We start from the raw sequence: 13050 nt of genomic DNA, 5'->3' as shown, positions 1-13050 counted from the left end.
GGGCTCCCTCACCTAAACTGTCCTTTCAGGACTGTCTGAACCAAGCCTGGGCCAGACTGGCACTCCCAATGCTCCCTGCTGACAACCACCTTCCATCATCAGGACTGGCCCCTGCTGAAACTGTTATGCCCCAGCCCTAAAGGCATTTCCTAAAGCTGTGAGGACCCATCCCTGACCCGTGTAGCAAAACCTCAGACACTCTCATCATAAAAGGCCTGAAGAAATACCCAACAACCCCATCTAAGGACGGCCCTAATCCCTTCTCAGCCAAACCCAAGATATCAAGGTCTGCCTGATCTCTCCTCATTTAGCTGGCCCCTAAGCCAAGGGGGGGCCTACCATCCCCATTCCTTTGCCTCAGGTCAACCTTTCCTCCCATGCCCCCAGACTTCTGGTTAATCCTACTAGGCTGCGGGACTTGAGGGGTCTGCCTGCCTCTGTTGGATAAATCTAAATCCTGCAACATTCCTCCCCCAACCTCAAGTGCTCTGCTTCATGGGCCTGTGCGTTTTCCTCAGTCCCTACCTCCTTTGCTGGGGCCACACTCCTTGCCCCCACGCCCACAGTGACCAGCCCTCTGGCTGTCTTTCTGCCCACCTGCACAAACACCCATGACACCATCAGATGAGCCTGCGTCTGCCTCTGTGAGCGGCTCTGACACTTGCCTAAGACAACCCAGCATGCCTTGTGTGCTCGTAATCACACTACCTGCAACCTCAGACCAACGGGACTTCTCTGCCTCTGACTGCATCTTCAACACGGAAGCCACACTGCTGTTGGCTGCCCCACTCCCCTCTTTTTCTGAAGGCGCCGCCTTTGACCTTAATGGGCCATCGGGCTGCCGCCACCCCTCCGGCCACTCTCCACTACGGGCGTGCCCATGTCTGGTCCAGGACACCAGGCTGTAGCAGATGAGCGCGACCATCTGCTTCCAAGGTAAGCAGAGCGTTGATGACCTATCTACTCTGCATGTTCATATGGCGCTCCTAAAGGTGGCAATTAAATATTCGCAACAGACAAACTATAACTGACGAAAATCTTTTCCTGCTCCTGCTGATGTTTCGCCAAATGTGCTCAACCCTAACTACATACCACTTGTTCTGACCTAAGTCTCCACCCCTCACTAAACACTCCAATTCTCTCTCTTGCTAATCAGTGGATTGCACCACCTGCTTGAAATCGCCTGGGTTGTTGGCCTAAGCTTAGCACCCCCAAGATCCCAAAGCCAACCGCACTGCCATGTTTTTCAATTTTTCATCTTCTAGATCTGAGTGGCCAAGGAATAAGGCATTGAAGTGGTCGTGGCACAACAAAATCAGAGTCCATTACCTGAGGGTGTTTATTGTGGAGAGGAAAGATTTAATCTTCTTGAGGGTGTGTAACATATTGAGACAAGAGAGCCAGGGGCCCTGAATCTGATGTTCAAATAATAATGTGTTGTCAAAGAAGAACCCAAGGTTCTTGACTTTATCTGCAGGGGCATGAAGGCTGCCTTGGGAAGAAGCCAATTGCATGTTGGACTAGCCTGCCTGGATCTTTTCAAAGAGCAGAATCTCAGTTTTATTGCCATTAATTTTGAGAAAATTAAAAAAGACATTCAGCATGGCCCTGCTGCCAAAACAATCTTTCGGACATGCAGATAGAATCTGCCCAACATACTGTCTTAAAATAAAACTTTTTTGAAGTCAGTAAATCTCACGTCCATTGAAGATAAACAGCAGTGACTGTAGCTATACACCAAACATTGTCTTGAAAGCAAACATGGTGGGTTGACATCAGCAGCATTACAAAGTGAACTAAGTGCAGTTAAAAAGATGAGCAAATCGCTAATAGGCACACAGTGTGGGAGCTTGATAAACCTGTTATAAATTATACTTGTAAACAGAAGCAGTTGTATGTATTTGCAGTACACAGAGAACCAATATATAATACTGGCAATGTACAAAGTCAGCTGATGATCTGTACAAGAAGTTCAGAGGCTGCAGTTAGATACCACCGTGTCAGCCAACAAACAGTGTTGGCATTCAATATTAATGTTTCAGACTGGTAGCTACATGGAGATCAAATGTTAAGAATTGCTGGTGCAAAGACAAGGCAAATAAAAAAGGCGAAGCAAATCAAGCTCTAGGTCTAAGAACACAGAGCTGTACGATTACAAAAGAAGAGTCACAGCACAAAGAGCGTTTGTTGTCAGTGTACATCATGCCAAGACTGTGCATTGTTCGCTTTTTTGCACTATGTTGGTACTGCATAGGCACAAACGGTCAAACTTACACTGCACAGACAGCAGCACTTGCAGTCCATGCAAGCAGGAGTTGCTCGGTTTCAGCTCCAGAAAATTGATGGCATGGTACAAAGTACCCCTAATTGGTATATTTACCATATTTATAAGTCCCTAGTATATGATCCAGAGTCTACTCAGGGCCTGTAAATTAAATGTCACAAGTGGACTGCAGCACCTATTGTGCCGTCCACTATAGTGACAGTGTAAAAATGATTGCAGGCCTACTATGTGTAGCCTTGCTGTGCAGTATAAAAAGTGCAAATTTGACCTATGAAAATAACCCCTTTTGACAGGTTTAAACCTTCTTTTTAAATATTAGTAAGTAACCCATAAGTAGGCCTTTCTGCCCATAATATAGGGTGCATGGTATTTAAAAGCGGGACATACAAAAGTTTAATGTTACACATATCCTTATTTTGGAAGAGAGAATTTTCGGGATCAGTTTCTACTGAGGTGTAATAGAGACAAATTTGCAAGTAACTTTGGATAAAAGATGAACCACCATTGGTGGAAGTACTTATTGTGGTGAAAAGAGTAGAACACATGTAAAAGTGTGTTGAAGAATTGAGCAAAGAGAAAAAACTGAGTGGTTCTGAGGACGTTTCAAAAACACAAAGGACACAGTTGATATATGTGCAGATAAGACAAAAAAGCATTCAAAAGAAAATTGTAAATCTGGGCATAAATCATATTCAGAAATATCACTAGTAGTACCAGGCCCAACAGTGTTAGTACGAGATCAGAAGTATGTACTTGTGAGAAAAATAGTACTTTACCTCCCGCACCCCCATGCGGTACTACTGCGCTGGCAGCACAAGACCCACCCCAGCGATAAACCAAATTCAGTGTAAATTAAAACAGTTGTAGGATGCATCCGGGTTCCCAACAATAGCAGCAATACATACATACATACACTATAGCACTTTTGAAATAGCTCTGTGGCCTAGGCCACACCAGTAAATATCAATGTCAACCACGATTGTAAACAATGTGCTGCATGGTGAATTCAAACCCAGACACTCACTCCCAATAACTCACTGTGCACTGCGACGTGGTGCCATGGATATCAGTCATGCTAGCACACACACACTCACACACACACACTTACTTCCACCACCCTAATGCGGTACTCTGACAGCTGGCAGGTGAGGTGTAAATGAGTTTGCAGACCCCTCTTAGACCAAAACGTTCCGCCCCCATCCAAACAATTCCAGCCACCGCAGAGTTAGTAGTTTCCCCAGATACTAGAGCACTAGTGGCCAGTGGTTACACTTAGTCAGGATCCCAGGGCAAAGATATGAGTGAAGAAAGAGAGAATGGCAGATCAGGCAACAGTCGGAAAATGGAAGTTTGGTCCTCACTAGGGAAGATCACTCAGGGGTCTCCGCACCGGCCTTCTGGTGTGGCTCCCAGTTTGCAAAGCACAGGGGGGGTTGCCTTGGGACACGCTGTTCACAGTGGCACCCAACAGAGCCAGGCACTCCACTTAACAGATACTTACCAATCCGGCACCTTGCAGGACAGGAAACACAATGTCTGGGGCACGATGACTTGGTCTGCCCCATGGGTCCCAGTTAAAAATGAAGAGTTTACCAAATACTGTGCCCTACTGGAATGGGCACAAGGACTGGTGCGTGATGATCTGAGTCACTCCAGACACTTCTGAATGCACATGTAAAGTGCTCAGTGCAGGGGCTTCCTGGAATCAGGCCCAACGTCTGGTGCGCGATGACTTGAGTCACACCAGACAGTCCTGCTTGTACACGAAAAGTTTCCAATGCCATGCCTCCCTGGAATGGGGCACAACGTTTGGTTTGCGATGACTTGATTTGCACCAGACAATCCCACTTGCACACGAAAAGTTACCATTGCAGCGCCTCTTGGGAATAAGACACCACGCCTGGTGTGTGATGACTTATGTCGCACTAGCCACTTCTGAACACACTATCGTTCCGTACTTCCCTGGAATGAGGTACAGCATCCGGTGCATGATGACTTGAGCCACACCAAACAAATCCGGTCTCACACACACACAGACGTCAGTTCAGTATTACCGCAAGAGGTACAATGTGGCACTGCTCCGGGTACATCCTCACACCTGAGGGTCACAACCAGTGACATGCAATGAGCAAGCAGTCGGGTGTCGCACAAGAAAAATGCTGTACACTCCACAACAGCAGACAGTGCAGGATCCCGCAACCAGTAATCCGCTCCCTACCGACCAAACATTTATGCGTGACGTGGCCCACGATGAAGGGCCACACTCCTTGAACGCGGGCAGTACTTTGCAGGCTCTGCTCCAAGCAAATCTGGTCTCCAAGAACAATACTTAGTTCTGTGCTCACACCAATGCTACCAGGTGGAATCCACCAGATGACGTAGACATGTAGGAGGGCCCCACTCTACAGATGACATGGTAGGTGGTGTAGGTCTCTTGCAGGAGGTCTTTAATGTCCCTGAGTCCTCCACACAGAACAGGGAGCAAGCGAACAAGCCCTTGGAGAGAACACTTCAGAGTGTAACACTGTAGCGAGCAGTGTGCACAGACCAGCTACGATGCAGAAAGGGTGAGCAATCCCTTCCTAGGACAGTAAATACTCCTGTGCACAACAAATTTCTCTGGCATTGAGCACCACACATTTCAGTGACTCCATCCGGCGTTCCTGCAAGTGTATCTCTAAATTGCTGAATTGTGACATCCCTAGTTATAACCAAGTGGGCCATTAAAGTAGGGAGTGCTTCAAAGGGTTTCCCTTTGAACCACAGGTGTCTCCCCTAAATTTCAGTCCTTTCTACCATGGGGCAATGGAATGTGGATCTTTATTTTTAGTGGTGCCCTGGCTCCAAGAGGCCAAATGTCAAAACCTCTTCCTTCAGTCTATCCAGCCAGACCCTCAATTGATGAGGTCTGTAGATCCAGTTGCCCAGGTTTTACAACTGTTGCTGGGGAATGCCCAGATGTTTGCCCCAGTGGAACGACGCTTGAATAAAAGACAGCACACAAAAAGGATTTTAGAACATGGCAATGCCCAAGTTCAAGAGGTGACATTTCCAAGGTATTACTGACAAAACCACCTTTACTGTTGGAAAGGGTTTGTCATTGGGAATCTAATGATAGTAGACATTATGAGCCTGCTCTTCTGCCATCCACTATTGCAGCTAGGAATAAATCTAAACATTCCCACATATTAACCTGTTTGTAGAGCAGCTCTCAATGGTAGTGAAAACACTTGTGGGCATTCTTCACTCCCTGGGCACATGTGTCCTGGGGCATGCAGAAGCCTGCAGGGGGAGGCTATGTCAGGCTCAGTATGTATATAATAAAAAACCCTAATGTGCACGTGTGCACATACTGCCAAGTTGTGCCAGGCTCAGTATACCCATGAAAACACCATTGTGCAAGTGTGCACATACTGACAGGGTTGTGCCAGGGTATGTTTACATATGAAAGTACCAATGTGCAAGTGTGCACATATAGGCCAGCCATAATGGTGCTCCGTTGAGACATGAAACACCAATGTGTAAGTGTGCACTTACTGGCAAGTTGTGCCATGCTCAGTATACCTATGAAAACACCAATGTGAAAGTGTGCACATACTGGCAGGCAGTTCCAGGCTCAGTTTACATATAAAAACACCAATGTGCAAGTGTGCACATACTGGCATGCCATGCTAGGGTCGGTATATACATGGAAACACCAATGTACAAGTGTGCACATGTAGGCAAGCCATACCAGACTCAGTATATACATTAAAACACCAATGTGCAAGTGTGCACATATAGGCAAGCCATACCAGGCTTGGTATATAAATGAAACACAAATGTGCAAGTGTGCAGGTATAGACAAGCCATGCCAGGCTCAGTGTATATATGTAAGCATCAATGTGCAAGTGTGCACATATTGGTAGGTGCCACTTCCTAACTAATGTGAGGAAGGTGCGTGCACTTCCATACTGTACACACAGTGGGAAAGTGCCCACAGCCCTAAGGCCACTCAGGGAGGATTAGCAAAACCTCAAGGAAGAACCACTCTCCTCGGTAGGGAAACCCACATGAGGGTTCTCCCCTACCAGAGCAGGGGGCACTCTTGTATGCCTGCCCTGCCTTCTGCCGACCACCTGCTCCGCCCTCTGTGGGGTGCTCTAGGTGTAGCAGATTACCTACTCAGGGCTGGCCTGATGGGAAAGATGCCACCCTGAGTTTAGGTGGGCCTGCGCCTCCACAGGCTTGCACTGCCAGGCCTAATACGTGTTAGTCAGGCTACTCTGGTGGGTGGCACACTCAGTGCAATGTCACACTAGTGGCCAGGGCCATACCTTCCCAGGGTATGTGGTGTACCTTTTTGCAGGGCACTCCTGAGTATGGCACCTCAACCAACCACATGCCTTCCTCTTCCGGGCATAAGTAGGAAAGGCGCACGCACTTTCCCCCTGTGGTACAGTGCCCAACATCCTAAGGCCACGCACATAGAGTCAGCAAAATAACTGGGAGGAAAAAGCTAAATGTTTCAAGGAAATCCCCAAAGACAGGCCATGTCCAACAATAGAGAATTACTTTAAATTGTGCAGGAATTTGCAAGCAAAACATTGCTCATGAGAAGACTGTTAAAAAGAAAGTTGAGTTTCGGTGGAGTCATGAATGCATGGAAGAATTCGTGAAAGTGAAAAAAGATCTTAGTCAAGCTCCTTCATTACAGTCTTTTAATCCAGAAAGTGATACTAAGGTAATTTGTGATGCTAATGCGAAGGGTTTGGGAGCTTTAATCTTTCAAGTGAGGAATGGTTGAGAAAAATTGATTTCATGTGTTCCAACACCTCTAAAAGATGCAGAATATAATTATAAAGTTATTGAGAGAGAATCATTAACTGTATTTTGGGCAGTAAACAGATTCAAGCTGTGTTTGTGGTGTTTAAGATTTTTGGTGGAAACTGATCACAAACCACTAGTGGAAGTGTTTTCTGAAAAAGGGCTTGACTGCATCTCATCACCAATAAGCAGATGGGTAGTGCGTTACCAAGAGTATACTTTTTCTGTACAGTATAGACCAGGTGCAAGCAATTTTTCAGCAGACTCCTTATCTAGAATAGTAAATGTAGAGAAGTCAAGAGAGATGGAAGTGGAGGACATTTTTGAAGACTTAGTGTATGTATAGTTACACAGGAAGGCATCAGTGAGGAGGAATATTGGTTGCAACTTAGTAAGGATCCTGAAGTGAAAAAGGGAATGGATTTGGTATTGCGAGAGGTACCTAATGACAAGGAATTTAAGAAGTGTGGATGGTGTTGGTGGAAGATTAGTTATGAACTATCTGTTGACTATGGTTTGGTATTGAGAGATGCATGTTTGGTTCCACAACAAAGTTTGCAGCAAACACTGTTACTTTTGACATATGACGGCTAACTGGGTATAGTGAAGACAAAGGGACTAGTACACAGAGATTTCCGGTGGCCTGCACTGGATCACAATACTGAACACATGGTAAAAGAATGTGGGGAATGTTTAGTGTCAGACCAGGGTTTAAGATCAGGTAATGTACCTATGGTTTGCAGGAACTTACCTTCTCATCGTTGAGAGGAAGTAACCATGAGTATTTTGGGACCAATACAGGGTGAATATGCAACTCCTTATGTAATTGCTTTGATGGGTCTGTAATCAAGGTGGTTTGAACTATCATGTGCGATAGATCATCAAAAGCGGTGATCAAATTCCTGGATAATGCTTTCAGAAGAGAAAGTTTTCCATGTTACTCACTAACTGACAATGATGAGCAATTTTGCTCTGCTCAAGTGAAGACCTAGTTGAAAGAGTGTGGAATAATATGCAAAACTTCAGCCCTGTATCACCCCAAAAATAATGATTCTGTAGAGAGGGTGATTAAAGCATTAAAAGAAAGAATACAATTAGCCAGAGCAAATGGTCTGGAGTAGAAGATGGAACTATTGAGTAGCATAGCGGGATTTTGAGTGTCTCCATATGCAACTACGGGTAACATCCTTTTGACTTGTTCAGGGTTAGAGCTCCTTTCAAGTGTGTCCTGCTTGAGTGTTCTGGAATAAAGGTTGTGTAAACAATGTTCCTGGTGAGTAGAGAGAAAGAGAGATTGATTTACAGAAAAAAATGAAAAACATTATGTGATCAAAACAAAAAATTGAAAAATGTGTTCATTAAAGTGGTTGACTATGTGAGAGTGAGAACACCAAAGGGATGTGCTGAATGGTCTAACTTCACAAGAAATCTGGAAGTAGTCAAATTGTTTAAGAACACTGTAAGACACTTAGGGCCTGATTACAACTTTGGAGGAGGTGTTAATCCGTCCCAAAAGTGACGGTAAAGTGACGGATATACCACCAGCCGTATTACAAGTCCATTATATCCTATGGAACTCGTAATACGGCTGGTGGTATATCCGTCACATTTGGGACGGATTAACACCTCCTCCAAAGTTGTAATCAGGTCCTTAATGGCTGCACCTGGAATAAGAGTAGAGTTGTGCTGGTACATCCACCTCACAAGAAAGAGGTACAAAACAGGGGTCATTCTCATGTCAAGAAAGAATGGAGGGAAGATGGTACAGGCAGTGAGAGTATTAAAAAAAGGGTATGTGACAGAGACTTCTAGCTGCAGATTCTTTACCTTTAAAATTTACAGCTGTTAGCTTGGAATCTGGAACTATTGCTGAGCAATATCCCTATGTGCGCCGTTGGGTGGCGTAGTTCGGATCACAGTGGCTTATAAAGCCACCACCCAGGCACCCGTACGTCAGTTCTTTTCCTTCTGCTCCTTTTAAGCACAAATCTGGTACAGAGCGATCTCATAGTCCTTTTTGACAGGCCTTTTTGTCTAGAGTTTTTTTTGTCTGTGCAAGGATGACCTGGAGTAAGACGGGATTCAAGCTGTGTGGCACCTGCCATCGTGCCATGTTGGTGACAGATCCCCACCAGGTATGCCTTTGGTGTCTCGAGCTCGACCACGACTCACAGCCATGCTCGGACTTCCAGGCCATGGTTCTGAAAGCTTTGAGGGAGCGGTCCCTAAAGCTACTGGTGGCCCAGCAGTCGACATCGGCTGGCGTGACTCCTCAGAGGTCCCGGTCCCTTTCAAGCAGTAGGTCACGGACCACTCCAGGAGCCAGAAGTCCTCTTCATCCCACTCCAGGTCCTCTGGGCACTCGGTGAAGAGGCAAATGGAGAAGAAGAAGTCCAAGCAGACTTTGATTTGCCCGTCTGCTGACGAGGCAACTTGGGAACGTCGACGTTCTAGGCACGGTTCCACAGAACTGTTGCCAGGGCTGACTCTGCACCTTGCTCCCTTTCTGGAAGCTGGAGTGACCCCCTCTCAATTAAAGGAGGTTTACAAGGGCATGTGCCTTGTGTTTGAGTGGGCTGGCCCCAGTAGAGCGCCTTCAAGCCCCATGGGGTCAGCAGAGGCCCAGTCAGGTTCCGTGCCGGCAGCTTTGGCCTCAGCCTCAATGGGGGCTCATGAATGAGATTCCAGATCTGGAACAGTGCAGGCTTCACACAGTTGACCTGCTCCGGCACCGCTCCTGTAATCGGTGCCACTGGCACTCCCCACCCCCATTCATATCACTGATGATCCAGAGCTGGAACGGTGTTGCATGATGCAGATTTCGGCACTGATGGCGCCCACAGGTACCAGATCATTGTCTGAACATTTACTCTATCAGCCAGGCTCTGGCGATGAATGGGGGGCTTTTTGGACCCTCTAGAAACCCATATGGAACCCCTGGACTAGCGTGAGGAACCAGGAGAGGCCAGTGGACTCACAGCATCGTTTTTAACTTCCTTCACCCGTAATGGGGCAGAAAAACATGAACATCCTTTTTCGACACAGCCTGTTTTTTTAACTCTATACCAATCACGCACATCGACTTGTAATGTATGGTGCCTATCTTTTTAGTGATACTTATCCTGACCCATACTTTTTACATGAACAACACTATCCATCTTGTCAACACCAACACATTTCCTCTTTATCCATTCTTTGTTCAATATGGAGCCAGAAACCCTCCCTCTTGACAGAGTAAAAGATGAGATCCCTGTACTGATATGTGGGGTGGTTGGTATGGCCCACACCATATCCTTAGCAACTGACCTTTATAAACCAATGCAAGTTGCAACTCATGGTTGATTGTTCAATCTTTCCACACTCCAATGCCTATGGGGGTGATATAAGTACATTCTCACTTGCTTCACCCCTACAGACTTAAAAAAATCTTGCATTTCCTTGGTCACAAACTGAGTGCTATTATTTCTCACAAACTCCCCGGGATAACCTTCATTCACTAGTACATCTTGTAGGAATTATTTGATGATTCACAAATTAGCATTATCCACAAACCTTACTTTAGGCCATTTGGAGAAATGATCAGTTAAAACAATACCAAATTTGGGTCTGCTACCTTGGGACTCCAAAGGGCCTTGAAATGTCCAAAGCCAAATTATGCCATGATAAGTTGTTACAAGTTATCGGAGAGATAGGACTAGGTACAGTCACCTGAGATTTGTCGCTCAAAATGCATGCAGTGCAGTTTCTCATAAAGTGTTTTGCTTCTCTGTCAACTCCAGGCCACTCAACCTCCTTTTTATATCACATATTGCCACATGTCCTTCATGCACTAATTCCAAAACCATTCTGCAGAGACCTCTTGAAACCACCAACAACTCATTTCGAAATAATATACTACATGTTTATACGTCATGAGACAAACCTGCAACTGTTTGGTTTCTGAACATTCTTGATGTAAACTATTCATAACAGTCTGCACCGCACTATCATCCAGTAAAGGCTGCATCCACTCCTCCTCGAACAATGCTGTCTCTGAATTAGCACCTACTGAACTTCTAGCACACACCATATCAGGATCATCCGTATGTTCTTCTTGAACATTCTTCACAGATAAAGGTAGCCAAGATAGGGAATCAGCCACACAATTCTTTACACCAGCCTATTCTGACACTTGGCAAAACGGGTGTTGTTTTACCACCACTCATGGTACTAAATGAGTTTATGATCCGATCTTAGAATAAATTACCTTCATCAAACAAAGTTCTTGACCCACCACAAAGCAAGGGCCTCCTTTTCAATAGTAGAGGAAGTAGACGCCACACCATGCAATGTTCTAAATGCAAAGGCTATATATAATTCCTTCACACCCATTATCTGTTTTCCGCATCAGCACTGCGCCCAACCTTTGATCACTGACATCAGTAGTAATGATACTGACATCTCTAGTGTTACAAGGTTTAAGGGGCTTGGGCAATACTATTTCAAATTTGATTGATTCAAACCTATCATCACAACTTCACAGTCCACACATACTTACCATTCTTTTTTGTGAATTCATGTAAGCATGAATTGTTACTGGCAAAATTATAAATACATTTGGCATAGTTATGGACCCATATTCATCTCACTGCCTGAAAGTACAGTGAGAGAGGAGCTTTAATGAAGTACAGCCATAGAGCTCCTGGACCAGGCAGCAACTGCCAAACCTAGACCTCCAGGAGAATTCCACCCTTATGCATTCCACATTCCCTATACAACCTTCCACACACTGTGTCATAGCTACCAGGGGATTGAGCACAGGTTAATTTAGTGACTTTAAGGGTTCACCCTGATTGGGGTTGTGTTTATTACTTAAGGTGGGTACTCATCCCCCATTAATTAATTCCCAATTTCTAACAGGCACCCAATAGACTTATTTAAAACATTTAGAGGAATTCATGAAGTGGTCCATGCCATTGAAAAATGCATTTTCGGGAAGGCACCTGGACCTTACGATATCTTTAAATCTAATACTAATGTATGGGCTCCATTGTTAACACATGTTTTTAAGTCCTCTGTGTCAGGTCCTATTCCAGACTCTTAGAGGACAGCCATTATCATCCCTATTTTGAAAAAACTAGATAGATCATTGCCATTCTGTTACAGGCCAATTTCACCGTTGGATTCTGGTCTTAAGATTCTGGGCCTTGTGCTTTTGTCCCATCTGGAAAGTTGGGCTGAAGAAAATAATATAGTAACTGAAGTACAATTTAGGTGTAGACCAGGTATTGGCAATGTTGGTTTGTACCTAAACCTTAATCTTCTAGCAGGGAAATATTTTATGGCCATAGGGGGATCCTTACATCTGGCCTTTATTGGTCTATCAAGTACGGTTGACTTAGTGAACCGTTCGAAGTTATCGGACCTTATGGAACCGATGGGAATTGAAAAGGAACTCCTCATTCTTATAAGGCATTTACATCAGGATTTTATGGTAGGGATCCATTATGGTCCTTCAGGTGAATGGTTCCTCCATTTCAGCTCCACTGGGGGCGTTAGACGGGGTGTATTTTGACGCTGTTTCTTTTCCTACTCAATATAAATGGGATTAGTAAATATCGAGCCGGAAAAGGGAAAGATTTGCCATGTATGAAACGTCAATCAGTACCCATTTTGTAATACACTGATGATGCAGTGCTCCTCTCCCTCACAGCAACTGGCCTACAGGTTTTACTAGATTCATTTTTAACTAAATGGAAGACCTGGACTGCACATTAACCACTCAAACTCCTATATCATGATCTTTGGCTGCTCAAGCATGAAGTCTAAGCGTTTTGCTATAGGAGGGACACATTTAGAAAACATTAGAGGGCAAAAAGTACAAAGGTAATCATTTGCAATTACCAAATAGCAAATTTTTGTGATTTGCTATTTAGGAATCGCAAACACCAATGTACAAATGTATTCCTAGTGAATTGCAA

At 44.9% G+C, this 13050-nt stretch overlaps 1 protein-coding gene across 1 annotated transcript in view; it reads left to right on the top strand.

The window, feature by feature from the left end:
• Positions 1-13050, top strand: part of ACOT7 (acyl-CoA thioesterase 7) — a 1119500-nt gene that overhangs the window by 152033 nt on the left and 954417 nt on the right. The gene's annotated exons all lie outside the window — the stretch shown is intronic.

This window comes from Pleurodeles waltl, chromosome 6, assembly GCF_031143425.1.
Source record: "Pleurodeles waltl isolate 20211129_DDA chromosome 6, aPleWal1.hap1.20221129, whole genome shotgun sequence".
Taxonomy (NCBI): domain Eukaryota; kingdom Metazoa; phylum Chordata; class Amphibia; order Caudata; family Salamandridae; genus Pleurodeles; species Pleurodeles waltl.
The sequence above is the reverse complement of the archived record's forward strand: the minus strand, read 5'-3'. Positions and strand labels throughout refer to the sequence as shown.